The following is a 13,856-nucleotide window of genomic DNA, read 5'->3' on the forward strand; positions in this document are numbered from 1 at the left end:
ATCACAACCAAGGCAAGACTCCAGTTTGCTTACTCTTGGGTCAGAGATCTTACCAGAACATGCTGACTGTCCCCGCTTTACCGGATCTTGGTCCGGGCAGTGTCATGTGTGTCTCTGATTGTGCGGTTCTCCAGTCTGGGAACCCTGCCAGACACTGTGCAGTGCCAAATGTAAATAAGGCCACTATGGATTTTTTTTCATCAACTTCTTTTTATATTTTGAGACTCATACATCCTGTGTGACACCCCCATTTGGATATCCCAAAGGCACCTTAAATTCGGTATGTCGAAAATAGAATGCATCATTTCCACACTCTCTTTTCTTTGCTTGGAACCTTCTCCCCTGCAGTTTTTTCTGTTAATGTTTCCTTCCCTCCCTGAAAGGCATCTTATCGGTCCAAGGATGTCAGCCTGAAACCTCAGTCACCTTAGACTATTCTCGGTCAGCAGCCTCCACATTTGTCGCCGCTACTGACTTTGCCCCGGAAATATTTTTCAAATGTGTCTCTCCCTCTTCATCCCTGCCCAGTGGGACCCCTGTCACTTTACAGAGACTGGAGTTGCCCGTCAGATTGTCGCTGTGCGCTGGGCTCGTCCCCCTCCTCCCCATCTCCCACCCTGCTGTCTAAAGGCACGTCTCTAGGAGTTGTCCTGCTTCAGACCGTGTGCTGACAGGTCATCAGCCGCAGGCTGGAGTCTGGCACGGGGGCTTCTGCCTGGCACCGCAGGCCTGCTGTTCCTGGAGCCCTGTGCTTCCCTCTGCCTGGGAAGCTCCCCTCATCGGTTGGCCTAAGGACTGAACTTCTGCGTATCCTGCACAAGTCCGTCTGGGCCTTCATCCTTCCTGGAGGCTTTCTCCCTGGAGACCTCTGTCTCCGCCGCAGACCGCGTGGATGTGTCTCCTTTAGGGCAGGGACTGTGATGATCATCACGAGAACCATGGGCTGAAGGTTCTGATTCTTCTCTCGTAAAGCAGGAGCAGTGTCAACCCTGGTGGACTTCCAGGCAGTGATGCTGTTGGGTCCTGAGGTGCCTGCCTATAACAGGTACTCCGGGATGTCAGCCTCTCCTCTCTCCATCCCTGCTGGTTGCGTGGCTGGAGAGACGCCTCCCCCAGGCACGCTCGTTTGCTATAATGTTCCCTCCTGAGCTGTTCTGGACTTGGAGGCAGAAGCCCTCTGTGTGTGTGTCTCTGTCACATTGCTGTGCGCAAACTGATTTTCTCTGAATGTCAGTCTTCCTCTCCGAAAGGTGAGGAAGTGGTTACGTCCCCCAGTTTCCTCAGCTGTTTCACGAGGGTTCAGTGAGATACCGCAGAGAAGGCTGCGTGTTGCCAAGCGCGTGTCCAGATAGGCGGCCTGCGGGCCCGCCAGGCAGTGAGATGGTGCCCCGCCTCGGTCAGGATGCCTGTTGGTAGACTCTCTGGCCTGGCATCGCTGTCCTTGGATCTGGTGCCTCCGTTGGCAGGTCTCGGGGGGAAACCTGCCGTGTCTGCCTCTGCGGCAGGCACCCAGCCCTTTGGCACCGCGTCAGTGAGAGGCAAGGCGGCAGCTGCTGTTCCTAAGTCTTCTTTCTGTCTCCCTGGAGAGGCATTTCACCGTGTGCGTTGGCTGTGGGAATAACAAATCACTTCTCCACAAGGAGCTCTGTCTAACCAGCCCAGTCGGAATCACCCTTGTTAGTGTGATATTAGCAATTTACCCTGTTTCCTTAACCACTAACCATCTTGAGAAGATTTGGCATTCTTTTTTGCCTCTGTGAATAGTCTCATCACCCGAGGGCTTGTTAAATAGGTGGAGCGGCACACCCTGGATTTCCAGTGAAAACAGTCATTCTGAGCTCTTCCTCCTCACAAAGCTTCTCTCCAGAACTGCCTGGTCCCGAGGCCTTTGCTTCCTGTCTTTTTAGAGGCCGTGGTGGGGACAGCATGGTCTCGGGGCTGGAGAGCCCCTGGCTTGCCTCTCTGGCCAGGACTTGCCTCCTGAGTAACCTAATCACCCCTGGCTCCAGGTGGCTGTGGGGCTGAGGGAGGTTCTGGGAAACCCTTCTCCCTGTGGGAAGTCAGCATCCTTGTTTTCCTTTCTCTCCAGCTGGCTCTGCCCTTCCCAAGACTCCCCAGGCTCTTCTCTCTCCAGCTCCGCACGGAGGCCGGGCTCCTGCCTTTGCTGAGACCTCAGGCCCCCCCTGGCAGCCCTGGTACCTTTCTGCAGAGGAGGGCTGGGGGCACTCCCTGGAAGGACCTCTCAGCTCAGACACAGGCCTCAGCTCTGTCCTTGTTTACAACCACATCAGTCTTTGCTGGATTTTGTGGCCCCAGGCGGGTCTTAGTTTACCCAGGACGAGCTGGAAGAGCAGGCAGTTTGAATAGTCCTGGGTATATATGAGTTGTTAATATCTCTAAGTTTGACTGGTATCTCCTCAACTATTTAAGTCATTTGGTGGAAAAACCAGAAAAGGACAGAGAGGCGATGGTTTCATCTCTTTCAGGTATTACTGGTACCCAACCATCAGACCCAAGAATCAACTGTAGAATTCAGAAATAACAGTGAGAGCAAGCCTACATAAATGTCAGTTGTTGTGTAACAGGTACTGTTGTAAGCATCTGGCCTGTAGTGACTCACTTCATCCTCACGAATACTTTTTGAAGAGGAGTATCAGTAACTTGTCCAAGGTCACACAGTCAGTAAATGGCCAGGATCCCAGTTCTGGAACCCGGGCTGTTGACTGCTACGCTACCTCTCTAAGGCAGATGTAAATCACCACTGTCGCTTGAGTTGCGACGGGCTGCTAGTTGGACATTTTGTGGTGCACAGCGGGTGGCCTTGACCGCTCTGTCGGGCTGCTCCCTGCAGAGGCGGCAGCAGTCTGTATTTGCACTCCCGTTAAGGCTGGTGCCATCTCGTCCCCACCTCTCTCCGGCTGCTGGTTGAGCCAGTCTGCTCAGGTAGGAGCTTCCACAGCAGTCTGTTCCTCCCTGGTCCTCAGCGAGGCTTTGTGACATCAACTGTACAGCTGCAGAAACAGCTGATCCTCCAGGGTCACACTGCTCCGGGAGAGAGCAGTGGCAGGTCCCCGGGGGAAATCGCCTGCTCACTTGAAAAAGCAAAAGCCTAAGCCTAAAAGCAAAAGTCCATGTGCATCGTCTGAGGCTCATGGGTACGTGGGTTGGTTTGTCCCTCCCTCCTTTCATTGAAAAAATGAGCAGTCCTGTTGGAGATAGTAGATAAGAAGAGGGGCTCCCAGGCTACAAAAAAACAGTGCCTTCTCTGGATGGTATCAAAGCTGCTTATTGAACAGAAGGCTTAAGGGATGGTGGCCGTGAGGAATTGCAGTCGTGTCTGGCTTGGTTTAGGTTTAAGCTCCCACTCTAGGTCTGCTTTGGGTTGGGTTTTCTTCATCTGGTATGCAGCTTACACCCTAGGTTTCTCTCCCACTTGGAGAGCAGGGCCAGGCTGTCTTGGAAGCACTGGACTCTGTGGTCAAAATAAAAAGCCTGGTGCTCCTGGCTGGGATTTCTACAAGAGTGAGAGGATGCTAACAGCCTAGCAGGGTGCCCGGTGCCATTCCCAGGTAAGAGTCCTCGTTGGATGGGCTCCAGGGCCCTGCACCCCCTTTCCTTACTGGTGACTCTATTGATCGACAGCCCTGGTTTGACTTTTCTCCTCAGCACTTCTGTCTTCTGGTGAACCCTATTTCTCCCCCAGTTTTCTCTTTCACAGAAATCCTTTCCTTAAACCTGATTAGATTTCTTGGCTTGCACATCTGGTCTTCATTTAGCAGGGATGACACTTAATGTAAGTAGGAGTCTGGATGCCTTTAAACTGAACAACTTCACCGGTCCAGAGGTCAGTGGGGAGTCAGTAGCCAGATTGTTTATTGAAAGAGATATTGATCTATTGTTTTTATTTAAATCTGTTTTGACACCTCTGCACTTACTTGCATTAAAAGGCACCCAGCATGCTTGCTAAGTCACTTCAGTCACGTCCAACTCTGCGATCCTATGGACTCTGGCCCTCCAGGCTCCTCTGTCCATGAGATTCTCTAGGCAAGAGTACTGGGGTGGGTTGCCGTGTTCTCCTCCAGGGGATCTTCCCAACCCAGGGATCAAACCTGCATCTGTTATGTCTCCTGCACTGGAAGGTGGGTACTTTACCACTAGCAGGTAAAGGGCACCCAGACTGCTCCTTGAAGAATACAGTGCCCTTGTCTCCAGAGAGAGAGAGGAGTTTCTCCTGAGCCTGTAGGTTGGACCACTGTATGTGTGTGGCGCGCATCCATCCACCTTCATGGAGGAGAGTGCGTCGGCAGAGCTGGGGGGCTCTCCCTGTCCACCCTGCACACGATGTCTGGGTGAGCACGAGTCTGTCATGTCTCTGCCCAAAAGCCAGTGGCTCCCCACTGCCTGTGAATGAAGTGGGGTGCTCTCAGATGGTAGTCAGGAGCTTCCCCGAGCTTGCCTCACGGTGTCTGTCAAAACTCCTTTTTCATCATTGCCCAGATCTCTGGCCAAACCGAGTTTCTTGTGTGTGTGTTTGCATGCACTCAGTTGTGTCCGACTCTGTGACCCCATGCACTGTATATAGCCATGTACCTGTATATGTGTATATATATATATAGAGAGAGAGAGAGAGAGGGAGAGAAAGGCTGTGCCATTTGTCTTAGGCCACCTAGTTAGCAAGTGAATTATTCGGGCTTCTCCAAAGAAACAGGACCAATAGGATCTCTGTCTCTCTGTCTCTGTTTTTCTCTATAAATAGAGATTTATGATGAAGAGTTGGCTCATGCTGTTATGGAAACTGAGACGCTCCAATAGCTGCCATCCGCAAGCTGGAGGCCCAGGAAGCTGTGGTGTGGTCCAGTTCGAGCCTGAAGGCCTGAGAACCCGGGAGCCCTGGTGTAATTCCAGGCCCGAGTCCCAAGGCCTGAGAGTCAGGGGTGTCGGTGTCTGAGGCAGGAGAAGGCGGATGTCTCGGCTCAGGCAGAGCACATTTGCCTTTCCTCCTCCTTTTTGTTCTGTTTGGAATCTCTGTAGATTGACTGGTGCTGAACCACACTGATAAGGCCGATTTCCTTTTCTCAGACTAGCAGTTCCAGTGCTCACCTCTTCTGGAAACAGCCTCACACACACACTCAGACGTCACGTTTCACCAGTTCTCTGGGCTTCCTTTGTTGTTTAGTCGCTGCGTTGGGTCCGACTCTGCGACCCCACGGACTGTAGCCTGCTGGGCTCCTCTGTCCATGGGATTTCCCGGGCAAGGGCAGTGGAGTGGGTTACCATTCCCTTCTCCAGGGGATCTTCCTGACCTCGCATCTCCAGCATTGGCAGGCATATTCCTTACTGCTGAACCCAGCTTCCCTTCTCCCAGTCTAGTTGACACATCAGGTTAACCCTCACAAGTTTCCACTCAGATTGTCTGCTTTTCTAGTCCAAACTCTGACTTTGCTGAGTGACCTTTTGTAGCAGGTACTTATTTAATATATGTTTACTAAGAAAAATTATACTGAAGTCCAGAGGTGTAAGTGAGCAGGAATAAATTAATTTGAAAACAAGAAACAGGAAGAAGTAAAATTAGAATCAGCAGGTAGCAGTTCTCTTTTACCTGCTGCGTAGAGGTGGGCAAGAATGGAATTCTCTTCTAGAAGAAGGAATTCTTCCAAGAGGAGAGGGAGAATGGAAGAACAGAAGAGAGAGGAGCACAGAAGGTGGGCCTAATCTGCGGGGAAGCTTGAGACCCCTGCTTTTGGAATTAAGTTCAATGGGTGCTGGGTGGCAGCACACGAAGGCAGACACAGGGATTGCCTGGATCCTGGCACAACTCCCACAGATGCTCCAAGTGTCACTTAAGCTTTTACCGGCAGGGATAGATGGGGGCAGACGCACACTGCAAGCTCACAAGCCTGCTTGTGAGGAACCTGATCCCCAGAACGGTTGTGACTCGCTCTGGATCCCACTGTGGGGCAGCGGTGCGGACTGCGATTCTGGTTCTTTCTGCTTTGTTTTCATGCTTTGTAGAGAGTAACAGATGACTTGCTCTCTCCCTTCCTGTTGTTGGAGAGGGTCCTTTAAGGTGTGTGGGGCTGCTGCTCATCAACTTTTATCCTGCCTGCATCTCTTAGATAATGCATGTTCCCTGTCCTTGCAACTTCCACTTTGGTCCAGGCCCTAGCTATCTCATGCCTGATCTCTTGAAGTCTTCTTGCACGGAGCTTCTATACTTAGGTTTTTTTTTGGTTTTTAAAACATATTTATTTATTAAAAATGCATTAATTTCTTCATTTGTTTGCTTGCGTCACGTCTTCCTGTGGAGCACGGGCTCAGTGCCAAGAGTTGAGGCGCACAGGCCTTAGTTGCTCCGTGGCATGTGGGATCCTGTTCCCCAACCAGGAGTCGAACCCACGTCCCGTGCATAGCAGGGTGGATTCTTAACCACTGAGCCACGAGGGAAGCCCCTTTTCTTAGCTTTTATTGCAGCTACGGTTGTGTTCTTTACTCCTTGTCTTAACTGCTCCTACCCCTGAACTCAGAGCCTTCTGATTCTTAGGGTCCTGCAGGTGAACGCTGAGACGATCACCCTTTTTACGGTCTTTCATCAGAATCGCCCAGCCTTTCTCTCTGAGCTCATGTCCTTCCACTCACCCCTCCATTTGGGCCCCCCCTTCCTCTGAAAGTTCACTGCATCCCGGGGCCTCTCTCCCCTCCTTTCTCGTCTTCCCCTCGTGGCCATCCTGCAGTCAGCCATGCCGGTCTCCTCATCAAGCCTTACTAGTGCGGCGACAGAAAGTTGATGGTGTTGTTCTTCCACATCACCCTTTTTGAGTGATATGTCTTTTTCCTTGTAACTTCTCAGTCCTTTATGTGAAGATGTCATTCCCAAGGGGCCACTTATTAGCCTTGTGGTGGGACTCCAGCCTTCCGGCTGCTTCACAGTGTCACTCAGTGGGAGAAACTTCCTGAAGCCTCAGTCCACCTGCCCGCTGTCCTTTACCCAGCCCGAGCAAGAACTCTTTAGAAAGCCGACCAGGAACTCAAGTTTGGAATGAACACGTGATAGGCTGTGGAGGGGAGAAAGCCCAAGGGTCCGCCAACAGATAGCAGCTCAAGGTGGGCATGTGTTCTGCCAGTTCTCAAGAAGGGAAAATAAGTCAGTTCTCACACTTCCTGGTAATAAGCTAGCTGTCACAATAGAAATATATATATCATGAGGTCTTGACTTTGTCTGAATTTTGAGAATCGTCACAGAGGTTGAGACTTTCCTGTGCTGCCTATAAACCCTTGATAGAAGAGAATGATTCTCTATCTCCTTTTATTGAAGCCAAATATTAGAAGCCAAATGTGGGTGCTCGGTGTGCATGTGGCTACTTAAGTGTTTTTGCTTCTAGCTCTCTCTGCTGACAGTCAAGAAATGTGTGTGTATACCAACTCTTGTATATACACATGTTTATCAGTGTTTCTGTATGTAACCATCTGTGTCTGTATTAAGCTAAGCATACATTCATCCCCTATCTCCAAAACGAATCCCTTAGCACATGAGTCACTGTAGCCCCCTCCGTTTGCTTGTCTATAATTCCCTATTCCAGGTTCCCACCGTGTGTTAGCTGATGGATGAAATGACCGTGCTTAGGGAACTGGTGGAGGGTGGGGTGTGTGACCACAGTGGTAGTTGGCAATGAGTAGCATCTATAAGACTAGAGGCAAAAGGGACTGTGTATCAAGTACTGTACACTGGCTGTCAGAATTGTTCTCCACAGGGTGTGGGTTAGCAGTTCTCACAGCGGGGGAGGGAGAGAGTGGGACAAATGGGACAGACTGAAACAAGTTCAATTCCGGTGGAATGTGTTTTTGTCTTTTTTGTTTTTTAACTTTTACAGTGTTGTGTTGGCGTCCGCTGCACAGCAGCGTGAATCAGCCACGACTACACATACATCCCCTCTGTCTTGAGCCTCACCCCCTCCCCTACCCCACCCCTCTGGGTCATCACAGAGGGCCGGGCTGGGCTCCCTGTGTTACCCATCTTACGCATGACAGTGTCCATATGTTGATGCTGTTTTCTCCACTTGTCCCGCTCTCTCCCTCCCCCACTGTGAGAGTTGTTAACCCGCACTCTCTGGGAAACAATTTTGACAACTAGTGTACACTACTTAAATGGAAAGTTCCGCTTGTTTCTGCTCTTATAGATGCTACTCATTTCCAGCTATTACATTGGTCAGCACACCCACCACTCTATCGCTTCCTTAAGCATGGTTGTCTCATACGTTTGTGATATTACATTTCGATTCTTTTGTCACAGTTTGCATTCTATCCTGGAATGTCCTCTCTTCTCTCCCTCTAAATGATTTTCAAAAGTTTGCACACATTTTAAGGTTTACTCTTGTAAAGTTCTCTGGGTTTTTGACAGATGCTTAATGTCTTGTATTTACCTTTACAGTACCGTACAGAATAATTTTGCTGCTTTAAATAATCCTCCCATGTTCCACCTGTTCGGTTCTCTCTGCTCCCAAACCCTTGGCATACACTGATGTGGATACTGTCTCTATATCCTTGCCTTTTCCAGAATGTTGTATGATTGGATTCATACTGGCTTCTTTCATTTAGCAATATGCATTTAAGATTCACCCATGTCTTTTTGTGGTTTGATAGATCACTAATTTCTGTTGCTGAATAGTAGTTCATAGTCTGGATGCACCGCAATCTGTATCTTTTCATCCAGTCAGTGTCCATCATTGAGGGACATCTTGGATTCTTCCAGTAGTTGGCAATTATGAATAAAGCTACTATAAACATACACATGCAGGTTTTTATGTGGATGTAAGTTTCAAATCAATTGGATAAATACCTAGAGAAATGTGCCTCATTTGAGTACCTTGCTTTCAGCATCTGCCTCCCACTAGTTCCACCTGGACAGTGTCAGCACCCTGAAAGCTAACTAGTTCTGTTGCTGAGCTGTCTGTATACTGACCAGCTTTCTCCTTTGTCTGTAAGTGGTAGGAACTCACCCCTCATCTCTGAAAGCTTCTTTCACTTTCCCTGGTGTGGCAGCAAGCAGCAGCCAGTGACGTGGGGAGTTTGCTACAGCCAGCCCTTCATCCTGTTGGACTTGGGACGGCGGCTAGCCCGTGCGTGGTCCTTTGAGGTCTCTGGGTCAAGTTGGGGCAGCCAGTCTGTCTTACAGGTATGTGGTTACTGTCTGGTTTTCAGGTCCCTGGTATGAAAGGAACCAGCACTGCAGTCACTGTTGTCCAGCCTTCCTCCCAGTTTACCCACACCTTGATCTGAGAACAGTTGCTGGCCTGTGGAAGTTGGGTTTAGACATCCGGAGTTCACCTACTCTTTTATTTTTAAAAGACCCTGGCTGATGACCTGCCACTTTGCAGACATTGCACTGTTCTTTAAAATGTATGATTTAATCCATTTAACAACCTATGAGGTAGGGTTTTCCGTTTTTATGGATGAGGAGACTGAGACTGGGGAAGCTTAGCTCACAGGAGACTGAGCTGGTATCTCTTGGTGTTGGTACTTTCTCAGGGCATCACGCCATCTCTAGAGAGAAGTGTGATGGAGAAGAAGGCATCCACCCAGCTACAGAGGGAGGAGAGGGCATCTCCTCAGGCTCACCAGGGATGCACCTCAGCTTGTGAACAGCAGAAGGAAGGGTAGTTTCTTTATTTGTGAGAGGCAAAAGCACCTTGCCCAAGTGCTTTTACTCTCCCTGGATGCTAAGCCTCACCTGGCCTATTTAGATTTAAATTGTTTTCATTTCGGAAATTGTCAAGCATGTGAAAAGCAGAGTCTAGTAGAGCTGCTCTTACACTCACCACTCAGGTTCTCAGATTATCAGGGTTTTGCAATTTTTGCTTTCTCTATTCTTTTGTAGTTTGCTTTTGTTTTTATTTTTTTTTACTTATTCTTTTTTTGGCTGGAGTGTTTCAAAAAAGTATTGATGATAACAGTTTTACCATTGGCTTATCTCCCTGATCTGTATGGCATCTCTCCTTTGGATGGATTTTCTATTATTGTGTATCATGTGGTGGTTGGGTATTTATTTTACTTACAAATACTGGTATCGTTCTAAGCCTATGCCATGCCCTTTTCTAAGTTCTTTACAAATATTAACTTCTTTTCTCTTCATTGCCATTTTATGAAGTAGATTTTTTTTCTTTCATAGAGATTTAGAGGTTTTTTAAAAAGAGAATTTTTTTATTTGGAGATGATGAGATTGAGGTAGAGAAAGGTTGAGTAGACTGTTGGAGTCATGCAGGTCTCGCTGGTCTCCAAACTCAGATTGTATGGTTTCATAGTCTGTGCTTTTAATCGCCATCCTGTACTAGTTGCTGTTGTGCTCAGTACTGTCCAACTCTTTGTGACGACCCTCTGGACTGTGGCCCAGCAGGCTCCTCTGTCCATGGGATTCTCCAGGCCAGAATACTAGAGTGGGTAGCCATTCCCTTCTCCAGGGGATGTTCCCAACCCAGGGATCGAACTCAGGTCTCCTGCGTTGGCAGGTGGATTCTTTACCACTAAGGCACCTGGGAATCCTGTACTAGAGATGTGATTAATCAAGTCCATTACTGTCTTCTGTTCCTGGTACTGCTAAGATACAGGAAGGAAAGAATTAGCTCTTGGCCTCCCAGTGCTCCCAGTGCGGTGGGGAGAAGGACCCGGAGCCTGATAACTCTAGCATACAGGGGTAAACGTTGTAATAGTTCCATGTAAGATTCAGTGGGAATGTGAAAGACAGACCATGCGGCACCTCCTGGGGAAGTCAAGGTCAGGTTCACAGAAGCTGTGATCCTGACTCTCAGAGCACAGGATGGATGAGGCGGAGGAAATTCAGGCAGAGGGGATATCCTGGACTTCAAGATGAGAAACCAGGGAGGGCTGGAGAGATATGGATGTGGTTTTAGACATCTAAGGCAGTATAATCATGAAGGCACTGACTTGTCTACTGAAAATCTGTGAATCTGTCCTGTTGCTGGTGGGACGCTACTGATGGATTTCAAGCAGAGAAAAGGCAAGGTGAGGTTTGCACGTTAACTAAGCTCTCTCCAGGGCCAGTGAAGATGGTGGTTTGGGGGAGGAGCATGACTGGATGCCTTGTCAAGATGCTGGCAAGAAATGCTGGGGGCTAAACCAGAGCCTTGACTGTGGGAATGAAGAGGATGGATCTGAGAGGTGAGGACTAGGGGATCCTTGTTATGCAAGTGTTCATTATCTGGATTTCTGAATTATGAGTTTGCCTGGGAAATTGACAGTGATCATAATGCTAAATTTTCACTAACAAATTGATTTCTTATAAAAATAGTCCCAAGTGACAAATGCACCCTAAGGTGACCTGCAGTTCATCTTGCCCTTGTATAAGCACCTACATGATTGTCATAGTATGTAAGACTCTCTTTTAGCAGACTGGAGCCAGAGCATCTCTTGCAGACTTTGAAGATGTGAGTGGGCATGTTTGGGGAGGTGGTGGTCATGTGGAAACCATTGGTGGGCAGCTTTCAGGAGCTGAGAGTGACCCCAGCTGACAGCCAGAAAGAAAATGGTGCCTCCCTCCTATAACTCCAGGGAGCGGAATTCTGCAAACAACTGTGTGAGCTTTGAAGGGCACTGCAAAGCTCCAGGATGAAACACAGCCTGGCTGGTAGCTTGATGCCCTGTGAGACCCTGGGCAGAAGACTCTGGTAAGCAGTGCCTGGACTGCTGACCCAAGGAAACAGGCAGGTAGTAAATATGTTGTCTTCAACCGAGAATTTTGTGGTAATTTGTTGCACAGCAGTAGATCATTGAGTCGCCCATTCGGTCTTCCTTCTAACAGTGGCATTTGTTCTTGTCTATCCTTGAGGTCTGTCAGCCCTTGTTTGGCTTTCAGATATGGCTGTACAATGCAAATGCCATGCAAATATATTTCAAAGTGAAATTGCAAATCTTTCAAAAGGTGTAGGATTATGAAAGTCAATAAAAGGATTGCTGGAGCCCTACTCAAACCATTCTGTAGACAAATGAGGACCGAGCACGTTTAGACCCACTCATAATTGGTGAGAAAAATAACCAGAATGCTGACGAGAAACCAGTCTCAAAAGAGAAGGATTTGAATATTTTTGAATATCAAGAAGTTCCTTTGGGAAAATGCAAGCCCTTAAGTAACTTTTGCAGAGATTACCCTTGTTGGTAGCATTGTGTGGAAGTCAGAGGGGGCATGAAGGATGTCGTGGTGGTGTGCAGTTTTGTTGCAGTAAGGGGAAAATTACAACAATAAATCAATAATTAATTAACTTTCAGTCCAATCTAAGAATTGATGCAAAATTCAATGTAACCTAAATGTTTCATGTTTTATGCAATGTTTTGCATTTTAAATAAGCTATTTCTATGATTTTTATTTCATTTAAAAAGATTAAGTCTTGGTCTGCTCTTCTATTTTTTTTCCATTATTTGCTGTGAAGGTTGGATCCTATTTTCAGGAGCCTTTCTAGTGCCAGCTGACCCTGGGGTGTTTTACCCTTCAGGGCACATGGGACAGGTGACATAGCCTTCTACTTTGATTTTCAATAGTAGGGAGCTTTTTCTCCTGTCTTCCAGGAATGCTAGAATCACTAATTAGAGGATTATTATATAATGTATAAAGTGACATTTTTGCATACACACACACACACAATATCCCTGGAGAAGGGATAAGCTACCCACTGCAGTATTCTTGGGTTTCTCTGGTGGCTCAGACAGTAAAGAATCCGCCTGCAATGTGGGAGACCTGGGTTCGATCCCTGAGTTGGGAAGATCCCCTGGAGGAGGGCATGGCAACCCACTCCAGGATTCTTGCCTGGAGAATCCCTGTGGGCAGAGGAGCCTGGTGGGCTACAGTCCATGGCATCTCAAAGAGTTGGACACGACTGAGCGACTCAGCACAGCACAGCACATGCACACAATATAAAAGCCAAATATAGTAATAAGGATTATCTTGGGATTTGTGATGAAAAAACTACAAAACCTTATGCATGCACACTCAGGAAGGAATGCATGTGTATCCCTCACTTCCCTACTTTGGAATCAGAGTTAAATTCTGAACCTTTGGTTGACACCACCTTTCTTCTCTTCCAGGGGACACTGAGGTTCTAAGCTACCAAGATGCGCTGGGAGCAGATCCTAAAAGGGACTGAACTTAGTGATTGGCTGTTGCCTTGGAGGCAGAAAAACCAGTTCTTTACTCCTCCTCTTTCCTTCCTACTTACTTTTCTTAACTTTTTGTTTATTTGTATATTTATTTGCAAGCTTTAAAATAACACTGGTAATTATGACATCAAGATAGCATAGTCCTGATGTGATGGGTCTATATCCAACACCATTTGTTCAGCCTCAGGAAGCTCAGTGAAACTCCATTCTGGTTGGCACTGTGATATAATGCACGTCATTGTGCTTGGTTATGAGATGTTGTGATCGTCTCCCGCAGATGAGTGTGTAAAGCCTGTGAGATGTTTCCGCAGAGCACAGGGTTATTTTTAAACAGTAACTTCTGTGTTTTTGGATGTAAAACCTGATTCACATTTACTATATAAAAGTTTTTAGAAAAATGAGGGGAAAAAGAAGACAATTTGTCAGTAATCCTACTGGGCAGAAGTAGCCACTGTAAAACCTATTGGTGCCTCTTTCCTAGATTGTAGTTTTAGCCAAAATGGAATCTCTTTAACAAGAATGAGATTTTGGAGAAGATTTTGTAATTTTTTTTTACTTAATATTTTATAAAATTAATCTCCCTGAATAATCCTTTACAGCATAATTTTTAAAAAATAATGGGAACCGAGGAAATTTATTGTATGTGTAATTGATTTGCACTACCAGAAAAAAAATGTTAAAAGAATCATTGGGCAGAA

The 13,856-nt window shown here is 47.4% G+C and overlaps 1 protein-coding gene across 5 annotated transcripts in view; it reads left to right on the top strand.

Moving 5' to 3' along the window:
• Positions 1-13,856, top strand: part of LOC110125760 (uncharacterized protein C1orf226 homolog) — a 345,339-nt gene that overhangs the window by 101,903 nt on the left and 229,580 nt on the right. The window contains exon 1 of one of the 5 annotated variants that reach the window (XM_070467694.1): positions 3,298-3,569. The exons of the other annotated variants lie outside the window; for them this stretch is intronic. The gene's annotated coding sequence lies outside the window, so the exon portion shown is untranslated. Of the gene's footprint in view, positions 1-3,297; positions 3,570-13,856 lie in introns of those variants that run through there. 5 annotated transcript variants of the gene reach the window in all.

The sequence above is a fragment of the Odocoileus virginianus genome, chromosome 5, assembly GCF_023699985.2.
Source record: "Odocoileus virginianus isolate 20LAN1187 ecotype Illinois chromosome 5, Ovbor_1.2, whole genome shotgun sequence".
NCBI classification, from domain to species: Eukaryota; Metazoa; Chordata; class Mammalia; order Artiodactyla; family Cervidae; genus Odocoileus; species Odocoileus virginianus.